General features: G+C 47.5%; 1 protein-coding gene across 4 annotated transcripts in view; it reads right to left on the bottom strand.

Annotated features, from left to right (window-relative positions):
• NDST2 (N-deacetylase and N-sulfotransferase 2) overlaps window positions 1-15,435 on the bottom strand; it is a 136,869-nt gene extending 121,434 nt beyond the window's left edge. For 2 of the 4 annotated variants that reach the window (XM_055793803.1, XM_055793807.1), the window contains exons 1-2: window positions 15,263-15,435; window positions 10,602-10,772 (exon numbers count right to left, since the gene is read on the bottom strand). The gene's annotated coding sequence lies outside the window, so the exon portion shown is untranslated. The remainder of the gene's footprint in view (window positions 1-10,601; window positions 10,773-15,262) is intronic. The other 2 variants (XM_055793802.1, XM_055793806.1) reach the window with 1 other exon arrangement.
• Window positions 15,436-15,756: the final 321 nt, after the last annotated feature.

Here is a 15,756-nt window from a genome sequence, read left to right as displayed (position 1 = left end):
TCCCGTAAGGGGCAGGGGGCTCACAGCCAGCCCTGTGCAGCCCTCCGACACGAAAAGACCCCACAAGCCATGGGTCAGCAGGCAGCAACGCCAACGTGTACTGTGTCCCGCGCTTCTCGTTATGTCTGTCCTCCCACTACTCCAAGTAGTAAGCATCTGGATGGAAGGACTGCCTCTTCCCTTCCATAGGGGAAATTTCCTAGGGCTAAATAAATAAAAATCTCATTTAAACACCTATTGCGACTCTGAGAACTAACAAATTTCCACAAAGTTACAAACGAGGCAGACACCTGAAGATTTGCACGCAGGTTGCCAGCAGCAGTCTTACAATAAGGTGGCCGTGTAACAGAGCAGAGGTGAAGCAGTTGTTTTAACACAGAGGTCAACTGATGGTTAATTTCTCTGGCCTCGTCAGTGTGAACACACGGATTTGAACTAGGTGATATGGAAAAACAGTTCTGCTTTAATTATAGTGCCTAATGAACCACTGATCACACAGAGGTTTCTGTTCCAGACTGCTTCAGAATGAAGTATCAGATCACAGGACTGCTCAGCTATGTCACCAAGTGCAATGCGATCAGGGCTAATGGAACAAAAGATACTCAAGTTCACAGAAAACGCAGCAACTCCACTGACAGCCCCCAAATTTAAATCCCTAGAGATATAAATTACAAAAGGAGCAATCCTCCTGGGAAAATAACGTGGAATTCTTGATGTAGAAAACAATAATAAAAAGTGGTATTTTTTTCCCCCCTCAGAAGGGAACTTGGGGAAGCGTAACTACTGAACCCAACTGCACGGCAATATGCCACTGAGATGAAAAGGGAGCCGTGTCTCTCTGAACTATTGCTTCAGTCTTGAGTCTAAAAGGATTTCCCCACATTCACTCACAGTAACTTGTTTTGTCTAAAAACTTCGTGTGTTAGCTGTTATGTCAGAACACATTCCGAAGCTGCACGCTTCTTCACAGGCAAGCCAGACTCAAGGTGGTCAGTGATCTGGGTTGTCAGGACATGCAGTAGACTGATTAGGAGAGGGACTTGATCATCATTTGTCCTGCTATCTGTGGGATCTGCTGCTCCAGCAGTGGATTCCTGCTCGCATCCTTGCTCTGTCTCTACACTTCATGGCCTGAAAAGCACCTGTGCCATTGCATGTTATTCTTGCAGTTCTTTCCCCTAAAGACACAGGGTAGAAAAAGAGGCTGGCTTGATAAAGAAAAAGAACGTACCCCATCTGGACAAGGTGACTGCAAAAGGAAAGGAAATTACTGAGTCATATGCTGTATATCAAGCCGTTTCACAGGACCTCCCACCCTCAACCCCTCCACTTCTTTTTTCCCTAAAAGCGCTGAGATTTATGGGGTTTTATCCCTGCATGCTAGCAAGCTTCACTATCATTCAGGCCAAAACACTAATGCTGTTGTCACAAAAGAGAAGGACAACATACAGGAAGTAATTCAAGGTATGACTTTTTTTTGCAGCTCATTATTCCCCAAAGACGAGGAGAAAAGTCTTGGCGAACGCAGCAAGCGCAGCTCCCAAGATCTAGTATTTCGAGGCTGCAAATTGCACATACCACTCTGTAACAGCAGTATGAAAAATTAGTAGATAAGCAATGCTTAACTCACACTGTTGGGTTCCAAAAGTTCAATTAATGCCAGTAGATACAAAAAACCCCCTTCAATCTGTAGCATGTTTTCTTCCTTATAGTAATTACAACAGAACATATATAAGTGGTAGAACTAAAAGAATGAGTTTGAGAAAATTAAATTTCTCCCCCTACATTTTCCCAATCAATGCAAGTCAGAAAATATTTTAAGGGGCAGGCATTAAGGTTGTACAAGAAAAACTGATTCTGATATGTTCTATCTTATGAGTGCCCTCACAAACTTCAGAGTATCTGAATGTGGTGGTGTACATCCATACCCATGCCTCTGTGTGTGCCTCTCCTGCCTCCAATTTCCATGCTAAAACAAAATCCTGAATGATGAATTCCACTACATAATCATCCCGCTGATAACACAAGGGCAGAGCTATCACCTCATCGGCCACAGGGCCATCCTGAGCTAACCATAAGTTATAGCAACTATAGGTGGTTGTTTTCTCAGTGTCAAGAACTATGAAATGGAAGCAGCGTTGCCAGATGGTTTTAGGTACTCTCTGAGACTCAGGTCTTCAGATGCAGAGACCTGGATTCCATCCAAGGCACAAGAAAAGTACTACAAACCTTTGTATCTACTTCTTGCCATCTGTATCTTAGCTATTTCATCTTCTTTTTTCCTCCAAACCCTGTCTCTCCCACCTAACCTGTTATAATCTAACCTTCTCATGTTCCTCGTGACATACTTGCCCGTCCTTGCTGGTCACCTGTCAGTTCCCTGTCTAACGTTTCCCCTTTGGCAGCCCCAGCTGACAGACACAGTACCCTCCTGATGCAGTATTTTCCATTTCATTAGCACCCAAAAGCCTACTAGCACCTCAGCACGCCCACTATTTCTACAAGCCCCATTCATTTCCTGGAATGAATCCTTTTTTCATCATCTTTTATTTAACAGCTTACTTTCCCACCACTTAACAGCTTCAGCTTCCATCTCCTCTAAGGACCAGTCTGTGTGCTGCCCTGCCCCAGCGCCCAAGCCCTGGCTGCCCCAGTACAGCAGCTCCCTCCCATCTGCTCTATGCAGGGGCTGCACAGTCCAGACTCGGGGACAGGGTCTCAGCTCTGCTGCAGCTCCAGTGCTGTGTCCAACGGGAACTGTGTCCTGGGAGAAACCAGGGTCAGTCCCAGGCTCACGCCTGCTCAGCGGGGATGGCACCTTCAGTGTTTCCAACGAGCTCTACAAGGTCTTAGGCAGGCTGAAGCTACATTTATTCCCCTGACGTTGTAGCTCTCAGCTAATTCTCATGGGAACATAAAACAGTATTTTAGCTGTAATGAAATACCAATAAACACACATTACATACATTTTATATATACGGTTCTATTCTTTTTGATAGTCAAAACCACAGTAACAGATAGTCATGTTCGTTGCAGTTCATACTCATTTCCCTATCCCCCTATCCACATTAGCGAAAAAGGCACCAGCCTCAACAGACAGATTCTCTATAGTGCAGACACAAACCCACTGTGTTGCTTAGTCAAGTTCCCAATTCTCATAATTCTTATCCACCTACTAAAAAAAAGCGAGACTACTTTTCCCCTGGAAGGGAAATGTAGGTGTGGTGGTAAAGACTAAAACTACAGTAGAAAATGCTGCAATCACTCTAAGTACTAGCTCAAAAAAAAGACACCATGCTTCCACCGTCTCCTGATAAAAATTTACGTGGCAAAGTGCTGAAGCTGACTCAGGTGTATTTACAAATGCTTTAAATACTTTTACCTTTTGCTGAAAAGTTGGAAGTTCTTCCTAGGCAAAGGCAACGTGTATTATATACTCTGAAAATATACAGCATGGTTTAGTAAATGTTTATTATTACTTACTCACTGGAAGGGAGGAAAAAAAAATGAAGCAAAGTACAAAAACCTTCCGAAGAGAATCAGATTTTCTACTTTTCCAATTTGCGTACCTGTGTTGGGAGGGTCTTTTGATAAAGCCAGTGGCCAGCCAGCACCCACTATTTAATTGTGATGAGCAGCATGACGTGGTGCGGTAAGAACAGCTCAGAAGGCTGGGAAATGGCACTTGCTAAAAATCAATAGACACCGTTAGGGGCGGAAATCTTCACAGAACCTCAGATGTACGGACATCACAGATCTCTACGCAATGAACTTTCCCCAGATAAAGCTGCTCTTTAGAAGAAAGTTAAGTACCATTGTGCAAAGCACAGCCTGTGCAAAGTCATATGATGAACAGCTCTTCTAACCAGAAATAAATTGCTTTAAAAATGCAGCTTTTTATTGGAACTGACTTTTGGGTCTCCTCCTGACAGCTGACATCTTTCTCCAAAGCAACACAGCAGAATGTCTGATATCTGTAAACTACTTCAGATCTCATAGTAACAGAAGGAAAACATTACATTCACTGTTTAAACAGCACAATCAGGAAGCGCTCTTCAAGAAATTGCCACGTCAGATATAACAACTGGGTGGCAACTGTTTTGTCATCGCCAGCATGGAGCCCTCCACTCCCAACACCATCTTTCAGAAAAACAGCAGCTGGCACATAAAGATCAGAAATGTCAATATTGATTAAAGTCACATTCCAATTTGAAAATTCTAAAGCCATATGAAATTCTCAGACTGCTGGGCTTTGGGAGGGGTGGGGGGGAATGCTGGCTTTCGAAACTGGTTTCTGATCTCCTGGAAAATCCAGATTGGTAATGCAGCAAAAGCCAACATCCCAGCAAGAATGAAAGTTCCTTACTGCTGGTGCTCTCAACCTGGCCACACACATCCCCCTTTCCCACAGACCACCTGAGTGCCAAAAGTCAGGAGGAACAGGGCTTACCTTGAATTAAGAGCCTGACACACTTCACTAGAGTTAGAAGCAGAAAAATATAGCATAGAATACGGCAGAAGTAATCTTATGACTGCCTGGCTCTTGGAAGGACCTGGGGGCTCTGATGAATGTATTTATTGCTATAATCTTGAGCCAAATGCCTAAGGGTGACTGCTATTTCAAATCCTCTAAAGCCTGCAAAAACAGATAATCCATTGTTTAAAGATTTTAACTAAAAAAGACCAAGGCTGCAAAGCCTCAGGCAGAAAAGAACAATGAAACACTAGACAGGAGAGCACTTTGCATTAGTTTGCTGCCCACATATTACTATGCTCTGCACACCACACAAGAAATAGCAGCAATTGGACCTTTGTGCCCAGAAAGAGCTTTTACTGAAGAGGAAAGAGAAGGGGGATTCCTCCGCCCAGTCTCATAGCTACCTGCTCCCAGATGCACTACACACCAAAGGTTTTAAGCCTCAGCAGTGATTAGTTATGCCCAATACGAGCTGCATTAAAGTACTTGGCACTTGCTCTGGTAATGAGGCCCCTTTAATAAAATGCCTCAAGCTGAATACTTAAATATTGCAGCATTCAAAAAAATCAGTAGTCATTTATAACCTCTGCAGCTAGAACATTTAAAGCATGATGATGCTGCGCTACCAGCATAATGGCAATGCTGACCTTGTGCAGGAAGTTTGCCAAGGCAAAGGAAGGCACTGTGCAACCTGCTCCCCAGGAGAGACACCACACCTGAGCCACCGTGACAGGGGAAGAACTACTGCACTCACTGCCCTCACGTACTGCTTCCTAGGATCTGCCATTTCCAAAACAAATGAAAAATAACAAATATTTCTGTGAATTTTTGACATTGCATCTCCTCATCCCTGTTTCAGATGCCTTTGGGCGACAGAGATAGGATGAAGAGTCTTTCACACCAGTATCGTCAACTCAAAGCTAGATTCGGATCGGTACTAGTCAAAAGCCCTCTTTCTACTTTTTTCCCACATTCCCCTCTGATCTCGTATTCCCGCAGTCTCCGTGAAGCCAGCCTTACAGGCAGAAGAAAGGGATAAGAAGTCTCCTCACATTCACAGGATGGACTTCACTGCAGGAGCCAGTCTGTTCCCGTAACTGTACATGAAAGAAAACATTTCTTTCTGCTTCGCCTTCCTTTTCCTTCCAGAATCAAGCTAGATGGCAAGGCTTTCCTAAAAAAATATTACCTAAGCATAAATCATTGTAAGAAAGCCAAATTTAGGATCTGAATGTCAGACATGTCCTGATGTCTGTGCATACAAGGTCATTCCCATTCCATTTGGCTAAGAGCCTCCTCATCTTATTCTGGCCACCTCGGAAGCCCTGGCATGTGTGCTCACAAGCCTTGAACCGCTTCCCCAGCTCTCTCAGCAGCTGCACAGCTACACTGGTAAAAGGGCATGACTGCAAAAGAAGATGGAACTCCATCCAGCGCCGAGAAAAGTTACAGATATCCCAACAGAGAGTCAGTCGCAGAGGCTGTGCAACACCAGTACCAAAGGTGCTTCCATGGAGGACAAGAAAACCAGTAGAGCTGTCAACACTTGTTTTCAAGCTTGGTGCCACCAGTCCCATCCTGATGACTCAGAAGGTTTCTAAATCACCAGCCCATGAAGACCAACCCACCTCTGCATCCCTGCCTAAGGGATCTGCCTTCTCCAGATGAAGCCTAATGACAGAAGCAAAAACGAAATCTTGCATTAGTGGTTACATGCTACATCTCTGTACGAAGAGGTGTTCACCTGTGTCTTCATCTATTGTTAAAAGTTTGCTCATTTTTAAAACTACTCAATATAGACTTTAAGACCAAATGGTTTACAGACATATCCTTCAAGAACAGCCTTCTTCCAGTGCAGACACTGTATCAGTTTCCACCGCTTCATCTTTCAGCATCGCGTCTCGCCAATCTTTACCCTTGCACAGGATGCGCTTCAGGAAGATATAACTGCAGGAAGGGGAAGGGGCCTGAGCACTCACAACAATTTCAGTTCACAAACATCTGTCCAGAACAGTATCATGGGTCAGACTGTCAGTGGCAGGGTGCTAGGAAAAGATGTTGAGGAAAACCCAGAAACATCTCTTTTTTTTTTTAATGTTTTTATAGAAACATAATTAGTTTTCTGACATAACATGTCACATCTTTCTGCTAAATTGCACAGGAACATAAATATAATGCAGCACTGCTCATCAGAGAAGCTGCAAGCTGCCAGAGTAGGACGCAAAAAATAGAAGCGCAGAACCTCTGACCCCAGGTCTGGTACAGACCTTGATCAAAGCGACTGTTTTCTTCTTCTCCTGGATGCATCTCTTTTAGAAATGACTACCGCTTCAATTTCTTCAATCTTTCCCTTCACAGGAAATCACAGATATAAAAATTAATCTGGTGTCCAATTAAATGTGGAAAAGAACAGGCAGCAACAAAGGGCTGCAGTTACTGGCAGCTCAGCTCTTACCATGCTGCCCGTCTCTGATACCCGTGTGGAGTTTGCCACAACCACTGTTATAGTTAAGTGTAGCCTAGATAAATTTGGTATTCAAAATTTTTGCAGAACTGATGCAAATCACCGTAAGCCTCCTCTTCAGTTTACACCATATGAAATTGCACTTTTAAGGCGACCATCTGGCACCTGTTTAGGTGGTCACACCTCTCCTCTCCTCCAAAGAGAGCAGTCCTGGCACCCCATCCTATCCCCAAGGCACTCTGTGGTGTTCCAATACAAAAGCATTTGAGCCTGACTGGGTTTCTTACTGATCAACTGAGAAGTAACTTTTTCTCTCCTGGAGCAAAAAAAGGAGGTTTGTTTTCTTCTGGTTACTTTAATTTGCACATCAGTTTCCTGCTCCTGCTTGCTGAGTGGTTGTGCCAGTACCGAGAAGGGTCGGTACAGGACCAGACTGCTTTCCTCAGTGGTAGCATCAGCTTAAAAGCCAGCCAAGAGGAGCCTGGTCAAAGGGGATCTTCACCCTGTTTTCCTTTAGCAACAGGAAAAAGCTGGGACTGACGTATAAGTAAGATAATTATACAATAGCTCTGCAACATGCAAAAGAATTAACTGTAACAACCTCAGAGAAATGTTACACTCAACACCAACTGCAATTACGACAACCCCTGAACACTAGCTTGTTCTTAACCTGCCCACATACGCAAGGCAAGACCGAAAGGGACTTCCGAGCTCTGTCTGCTACCGCAGGCACCGTACCGTCACACGCGGTTAGTGAGGAATTTGCATTTAAAGGTAATGCTGGGAAAGGCAAACATCAATATTTTGAGGCAAAGCAAGGTATTCCTGAAGAAAGCTCTGTGCTTGTATGTTTATGTGGACTTGAGCCATGGAAACATGCCCTGTTGCACGCACAGTTACACGATACTAAACTGTGGATGCTAACACAGGATAACAGCACGTTTTCATGGCAGCTGTGACTCAGGGAAGCAGGCTTATCCACATCGTGCTTTGACGCGAGTGGCCAGATCTGAAACAGGAACATAAAGGAAGGATATGGATGAGAGCCTGCAGACAAAACTAAATCAGGAGACAGTGACAGATCTCTGCTTATGAGGGAGACGGTTATGACTCAGCCACCAGTAAAGCACACGCAGTTTGAGCTGAAGTATCGCTAACTGAATCCATAACATTTAATTAAAAAGGAGTAAACCCCAAAAAACTACAAGTAACAAATGAAAATACAGTATTAGTAACTGAAAGTGGGGGGGGGGGGGTGGAGAAAGGGGAGAAGCTTGATGTTTCAGAGGTGTTTTGGGCAACGGATCAAACATGGAGACTCCCAGTTTATGCTAGGCTTCAGTGCTGAAATGAATCTCCCTCTTCACAGCTGCCAGACTGGGCCAGGATCCCACTTTATCCCACTGAAAAGACAGATTTGACATTGTGATAGCTCACATCGTTCTCCTGAACGCGGCTCACAGCTGATGAAAGAGGGAGCTGTGGCAGTCCTCATGCACGGCCACTCTGTGTTGATCGATGCAACGTCTACACTAGTTCCTGCCCACTGTTTTTAATACCTGTGAACCCTCGGTAACTGGAAGGACAGGCAGCTCACCAGCAGTATGGTGCTGATGATTTCAGCTCTGTAGCTCCGCAACAGAGACAAACAATGCCACTTCAAAGGCATCTCTACACTTGAGACACACACAGAGGCGATGTCCAGAAGAGAAACACAAACAAGACGCAGGCGATGACAGATGGAAGAGGATGACCTTTGAAGGAGTCAGCCAAGACACCAACCTTTTTGAAAATTTCTGCCTTTAATTAGATTGCACAGAGTTCCCGGTCTTACTGTGCTCCTCGTTCACCTTGGGTTGTCAAATATTAAGAGATATTCGACTTGCTGTGAAATTACATTATTCATCTCAAGAAGGGATCTCGACACGATGTGCCACTGCATCGGGCCGCTCCAAGCCTGACCTCACCATTTGTGCAAAGTTACAACCTCCAGCAGCGTAAAACCCAGACTGGGCAGGTGAGAAGCCTGTCTCTTTACAGAAAAAAATGTTATAGGCCATTACCTGACATTTTGATATTCAGCTTGCTTCCAGAGCCAACTATCATCAGAGCAGTTAAGGTTGTGAACGGAACAAAGACCTACTGACGGCTGGCGTGGCTGGCCAGGACAAAGCAAGGTCCTGGTTACCAGTTACAGAGGAACCCTGGCTGTTGAACAACTTCACCACAGAAGCAAGGGCAAAGACAATCAACAGCTGCAGAGCACACCATAATGTTCAGCATCTGCAAAAGCTTTCAGAATGAAGTGTGAGCGGCACAGTCACTGCATCAGCATTAGCTAAAGAAAAAAAAAAAAATCCAGAGAAAAAGTGCTCTAAAGATGGGAAAGGTAGTTAAGATCAGAAGAGACAGATTTATGTAAACCAGTTATCAGTGAAGGTGTTAGAAAAGCTACACTGAAAGAAATCCAGGATTAGGAGTAAATTAGCATCACTCTGGGAGGTGTTCAATTTACCTTCTGCTCAGATCTCTGTCCCGCTGACATTTCTACATCTGGATTAACACCTTCAGTTTTCATTATATTCAGTGGAAAAACAAAAAAGAGCTTTCTGAATGTGATTCACCTCACCAAACGTGGACATCTGCTTCAGGGTGAAGCGTGCCCCAACGTACCCTCAATATAAAGGGAACTTACAGTGCCTAGCTCAGATGTGGGCGCTTCAGCTGTAGATCTTCATGCGTAGTCAGATGAGTCCAACTCTCATCATCCAAGGTATGACAGAAGTGACCATTTTAAAACCCCTGACATGAAATTTCCCATGCTTTAAAGCAGTGGGTAGGGCTACAGAGCTAACACAAAGCTGTTCAGCAAAAGGCTCTTAAAAAAAATAATTATAAAACAGTCAGGTTCTTTTAATATTTCTGCAGTAAATCTCAAGTTTCCCTTCTGTTCTAAATTGATCTCTACTACTTGGAGTCTATCACAGCTAAGGCATGTCATCCCACTGTCTCCTTTGAGGAATTTATACTAAAGCGATTGAAAAGTGAAGAGTTAAGATCTGTTGAAGAGCCCTAAAAACCCACATGTAAGCTCTGATTTTACTTCAGAAGTATTGCCAAGCAAATTAGCATTAATTAGAGACAAGCTGAAAGACCAATAAAATATTAGGCTAATGGAATCGTCTAGAACTGTTAAGACTAAACACGATCAAAGAAAAACAAGTTGCTTTGTCACATAATCTAATGGTCCTGACACGGAAGCCTCCCAACATGACCCACTCAGAGGAACTCCATACTCTTGGAGAGCTTCTGATGCAGAAATGAAGGATGTAGGAAACTGGAGAAGCAAACAGAGGAGAATGAAAGCATGCAGCCCCAGCACCCTGCCCTAAGAGACTGACCAGATGGCAGGCCAGAACTACAAAAAGAGATTAAGAAAGGATAAAACTGTCATTTTGCCATCCCTCTTTCCTCCTTCTTTGTTGCATCAGCTATGCCACCCCAGCTCCCAAGGGCACTGCTGAATACAGAGGAAAATAATGTGTCAATAAATAAAAGCAGCCGCGATCCCTAGCCCTGGAGAGGGCTAGGACTTGTTGGCATGTCATCTAATGCGTGCAGTTTCATGTTGTACTCTCTCCCAGGCTGTGGAGGAGGTACCTGCAAGCCCTTGTCTCCTCGTTGAGTTACAGTCCTGGGACGGCAATTAGGAGAGTAGGAGAGGAGGGACAGACTCTTCTGCCTCTTGCTTTACAGGGGATGCCCAAGACAATCTCTTCTAGTGGCAGACACTTCCAAAGGGGGCTGAGGGGCAGAATTCAGAGTAAGGCACTACAATGCAAGGAGAGAACAGATCGGACTAATGCAGTGCAGCTGCATTCAGACCCCACCAAAACCTTAGGTCACACTCCCTCATTCCCATCCCACACTCAAAACACGTGCCAAAGCACTGAGGGTGGTGTCTGTGGCCTGACACACACACGGCATGGAGACCAGTGCTAGGACCCATGCAAGCCCCTACACTGAGGGGGGGACAAAACGTGTCTCTGCTTTTCACCCTCCTTCGAATCTGGATGTACAAAAAACCCCAAAACAACAACCCGAACATTGGTATCAAATCCCTGTTAGTTTTAATGCTTAACTTCATAATCTGTATATAATGACACATACTAAATTCACTTCATGAAAAGAAGGCGTGCAGTAGCTCAGGCTCAGCTAAGGTGCTAACATTTCAGCCTGAGAGCAGCTGCAAACACTGCTGATACTCAATGCCTGCAACCCCAGCAGGCAGAACAGCGTCAGTTACGTACAGCTACACAGACTTGGAAGAGACAGGCATTTCTGAACATCTTCGTGCTGGCGTTAGTACATAAACAAGTGCTGTGTGAAGCTGTCCTTAATTATTTTGCACTATTTTACTCAAAAAAATTCAAAAGCAGGCTGAGTCTACACATAGAGATAAACCCTGACCAGCCCTCTTGTTGTTTGGAGAGTCTGGGCAGCTTTAAAAGCCAAGCAAACGCCAATTCCCACTCCTGTGAAAACAGATCTTGTGACGTTGCCCAGTGTAAGCCACAAAAATTTTGTGAAGGTCCAAACTACATTTACAATCTTATCAACCCCCCTGCACTCACTGCTAGATCAGTTAACTTACTAAAAATATTACAGCAGGCAAGAACGTGATGGAGGATACCTTTCTGGTGCTGAAGATTAATTCATCATTCACATCTAGAGGTTTCTACTGCATTTTTAATAGGGCACATATGGATTGAGTCTAGTGATCTATATCACTTCGTTTCTGGATATGGGCCTATATCGAGAAGCAGTCCCCAAACAGCAATTGCGAGAGGCCTGAGACCTTCAAATATCACTATGCAGAAAGAACAGTTAGGGCTCTGATGTATGTGCTCCAGTAAATCTTTCAGTGGCGATTTAAGACATAACTGTGCTCCACAGCTCCGCTGGAGATTCCTGCCTCTGGAGCTGGACCAGCAAAGCAGAGAGGCTGGACCACGCAACCTATGGTCTCGACGCCGGCGGCTGAAGCAGAGGCACGTATTCCCTTCTGATTTTGCTGTAGTGGGAAAACGAGCAGTATTACGGGCATGGGGGCACAGGTCAACACACCCCGCCCCGCCCCCAACCTCCAGCCTTTAAGGTTTCCAGAGCTGATGCCAGAGCTCCGGGAGATGGGGCAGGAGCTACACCAGCGCACCGCGGCTGCAGACCGTGCTGGTACAGGCCAGAGGTGAAGTGCCTCGGCGCAGGCATAATGAAACACAGAGCTTCACCTCTCCGCATTACATTCAATTAACCAAAGCAACTGCATTCAGGGAAGTCACAGTGAATTTTATAGAGACAGCTAACATTGCTCTGGGCCTTCTACAAACATGCTCCCAGCATTAGCCTACCAACCCTGCACTGCTCAAAGCCTGTCATCGGCCAACAACAGCAGCTCAGATGTATTTGTATTCAATCACAAAGGCTGGAAAGACAGCTAGAAAGGGAGAAACTGAACTTAAGGGACCCTCGCATCAGCCACGGCTACAGAAAGGCTAGAGAAACAGAGAGTGCAAACTGGAGCATTCATCCCAGTTATTTCCAGAATCCGGGACACAGCCGGCACTCGTGCCCAGCGCAGCCGCTGCAGACTGCTCCTGTGCTGCTGCTGCGGCATGGCTGCTTTACACCCGCCAACTCCACTGCAACTGCCTGTTGAGCTGGAAATTCGATACACAGCAAAGGTTGCTGACAGCCAGAGGCTGCCCCCTTGTCTATAAAATATCCTATAATAAATTACATTACAGACTAGGGAAAAGGATTTGGAAGAGGGGGAATTAAAACACAACCTTATGAGAGCTAAAATGAGACCAATTAAAAGAGATTTGCTACAAGTGCTGAGGGATTTTGACCTGAGCTGTAATCAGGGATGGATATGCATTCCTTTAAAAGAGGAAAATGAGCGAGAGATCATGTGTAAACAACTCTGCCAATTAAACCGAAATGGATTATCTTATCTATGCAGCTCTGCTCAGAGAATCACCGCATATTCCCGATATAGCAAAGAGATCAGAGATAGGCATTTAAATCTCTGAAGCAAGGCTCAGCGAGGAGATAGGCTGTGTGGTTCAGGACACATCGAGGTCTCTGCTGAATTCGGGTACCTCCTGCCCCCCCCTCCCCCCCCCCCCCTTTTTTTTTTTTTAAATCATAGAATTATAAATGCTAATACAAAGCTAGGCTCAGGCATTTTTAGCAGGTCACCTACATGAATTCTAATGCAGTTCAGAGCGAGGGTTAAGCATCGTTACAGTAAAACGCACGCAGCAGATAGCACCATCACTGCACTACTGGGTACTGCTGAAAAACGCGCAGCTTACCAGTGCACACGCTCGTGTCCTGCTAAACACTCGCGGGTATTATTCCATACCTTACAACAGCTCAATCTTTCTGTATCACAATCCTATTTTGCTAACACATGCCTCAGAGCTCCTCTCTCCTCATGGTCAGCAACGCTGGAGGGCTGGACTGGCCCCTGCCCTCCACTCTGACACCAGGTCTGAGAACCTGTACCAAACAGCTCAGGTCATTTCTGCAACTGGAGTGAAAAATTTGACACGGACAGATGTACCACTGCTTCTGCTCTGTAGTGCATTTTCACTGCTTTTTGAAATATCCAGTACTTCCTAGTTCAAAATCATACATACATACAAAAAAAAAGCGCACTTACAAGGGCTGAAAAAAACACTGAAACAGAGGAAGAAAAGACATGTTAGGAAACCTCATTCAAGAAGCAGCAACAAGGAAAATAGCATCATAGACTTAGGGAAGAGCATAAACTAAAAGGGAAGAAGAAATTAAAAGAGGAATTTGAGATGAGGAAGATTAAGAAGAAAGCAGCAAGCATACAAGAAAATAATGCTGAGACATACATCCTTGTTCACAGCTGCCGAGAGTGGAAAAGTTTTAGAACATTTTATGCTGGTTGCCAGATTCGAGCAGAGGTTTTTCCACTGGCTCAAGTCTGGTCTAGTGGAGTCGGGCTGCTCTTGGAACCAGCCTAGCTCTTAACACAGCACCATCGATTGCTTCTGTGTAGCACAAAACACAAACTAAAAAGCCTTCCTAGGTCCAACCTTCCAGGAGCAGGATCAGTAACCTCAGTGCCACGAGAACAGCCACACTGGGAAGCCCAGCGCAGAACCACCACCCAAAGGCGCTGCGGACCGTGTCCCTCGGGTCTCTGCACAGCAGCGCTCCTGGCTTGGCCCCAGAGCCACCGGCTGGTGCACGTGGAGAGCCAGAGCTCCCGTGGACAATGGGGCACGTGGAGGCACCAGCCCGGTACCGCTCGCAGGGCTGATGATGCTGAGCTCGTCATGATTTCTGGCTCTCAGAGTGCTTTTGTACACAAGGTATCCTGTCGTACAGGCACTACACAGATTCTCCTGTCATCCAAAGCTTCCCAGCCCAAATATCATGGGGAACTGAGCTGACTGCACGGAAACTGTAAAATTAATCAGAAGTTTCTAGTTTGCTTTTCTTCGCGATAAAGGACGAGGTTACACTTCCTAACAAGAAATGCAAGTGCAATTAACGGCTCCAAATGCTTCTTTGGCAAGATTGGTCCACACAGAGCCCCAGTGTGGCACAGCGTAACTTGTGGTTAAATGCAGTGGTTAAATTCAGATATGTGACATCTGCCCACTTCTAAATCGGGCAACACCGAGTTTATTCACTCTTGCATAAGCAAACAGGGGTGTCTCACGCTTTATTTATCACTTTACCACCGCAAGTATGCTCTACCGAGCAAAGGATGCGAGATACTACGGGCATGACTCCTCGCGTTCCAGCAGCTTTTCCTAGGGAGCATCGCTCCCGCCGCGCCTCCCCACCGCCAAAGCCGTGCCTGCTGCTGGCCCCAACCGGGCAGGCGGGCAGCCCCCGGCCCCGACCGCCGCACCACGCCGCCCCGGGGGCGCCGAGCGCCGGAGCCAGGCCGGGAGCGAGCTGCGGCACGGCACCCTGCGCCCAGCGCCGCCCCACAGGGGCTCCGAGGGGCGGCAGCCACCAGGGGAAGGAGTCGCTGCCCCGGGCCGCGGGTGGCGGCTCCCCGGCCCCCCCGGGCCGGCGCGGCGGGCCCCGGTGCCCCCGGCCAGGCTGCACAGGTGGCTGCGGGGCGGGCGGCGCCTCGGGGCGCGGGGGCAGCCGCCTCCCCGCCGCCCGCCTCAGCCCAGCCCCCGCAGCGGCTGCCGCGGCCGCCCCGCCGCCCCCCGCCGGCGCACAACTTCCCCCGGCCCCGCCGCCCTCCCCCTCCTCACCTGCCGCGGCGAGGCCCCGCGGCGCAGGGCACGGCTCCCGGCGGGCGGGCGTCCCCCCGTCCCCGCGGGCAGCTCTCAGGCCGGCCGCGGCCCGCCGGCTCCCGGCCGCTGGGCGTCCCTCCGGCCGCTGGGGGAGCCGCCGCCGCGCCGCTCGGCCGCCATCTTCCGCGCAGGGGAGGGGCGGCAGGCCCCGCCCGGCGGCGGCGGGACCGCGGGGGGGCGGCGAGGGGCCGGCGCTGGCGGTGGGGCTGAGGCGGCCCGGGGGGACCCCGCTGCGTGAGGGCGCTCGGCGCTGCCGCCCGGCGGGCGGGCGTGGGGCCCCGACGGACGGACACATACACAGAGACTCACGGTGCGGGTCCCGCCTTACAGAGCCGAAGGAGCTCAGGGTGCGGAGGCAGGACGGGATGGGGAGCCACGGCCCGCGGGAGCCGAGGGAGCCCTCGCAGCCCCGGCCGGCGGTGAGGGGCGGCGGGCGGGGACCGGCGCGACCG

This window comes from Falco peregrinus, chromosome 1, assembly GCF_023634155.1.
Source record: "Falco peregrinus isolate bFalPer1 chromosome 1, bFalPer1.pri, whole genome shotgun sequence".
Lineage (NCBI taxonomy): Eukaryota > Metazoa > Chordata > Aves > Falconiformes > Falconidae > Falco > Falco peregrinus.
Note: the sequence above shows the minus strand (reverse complement) of the source record. Positions and strands in the feature narration are given on the sequence as shown.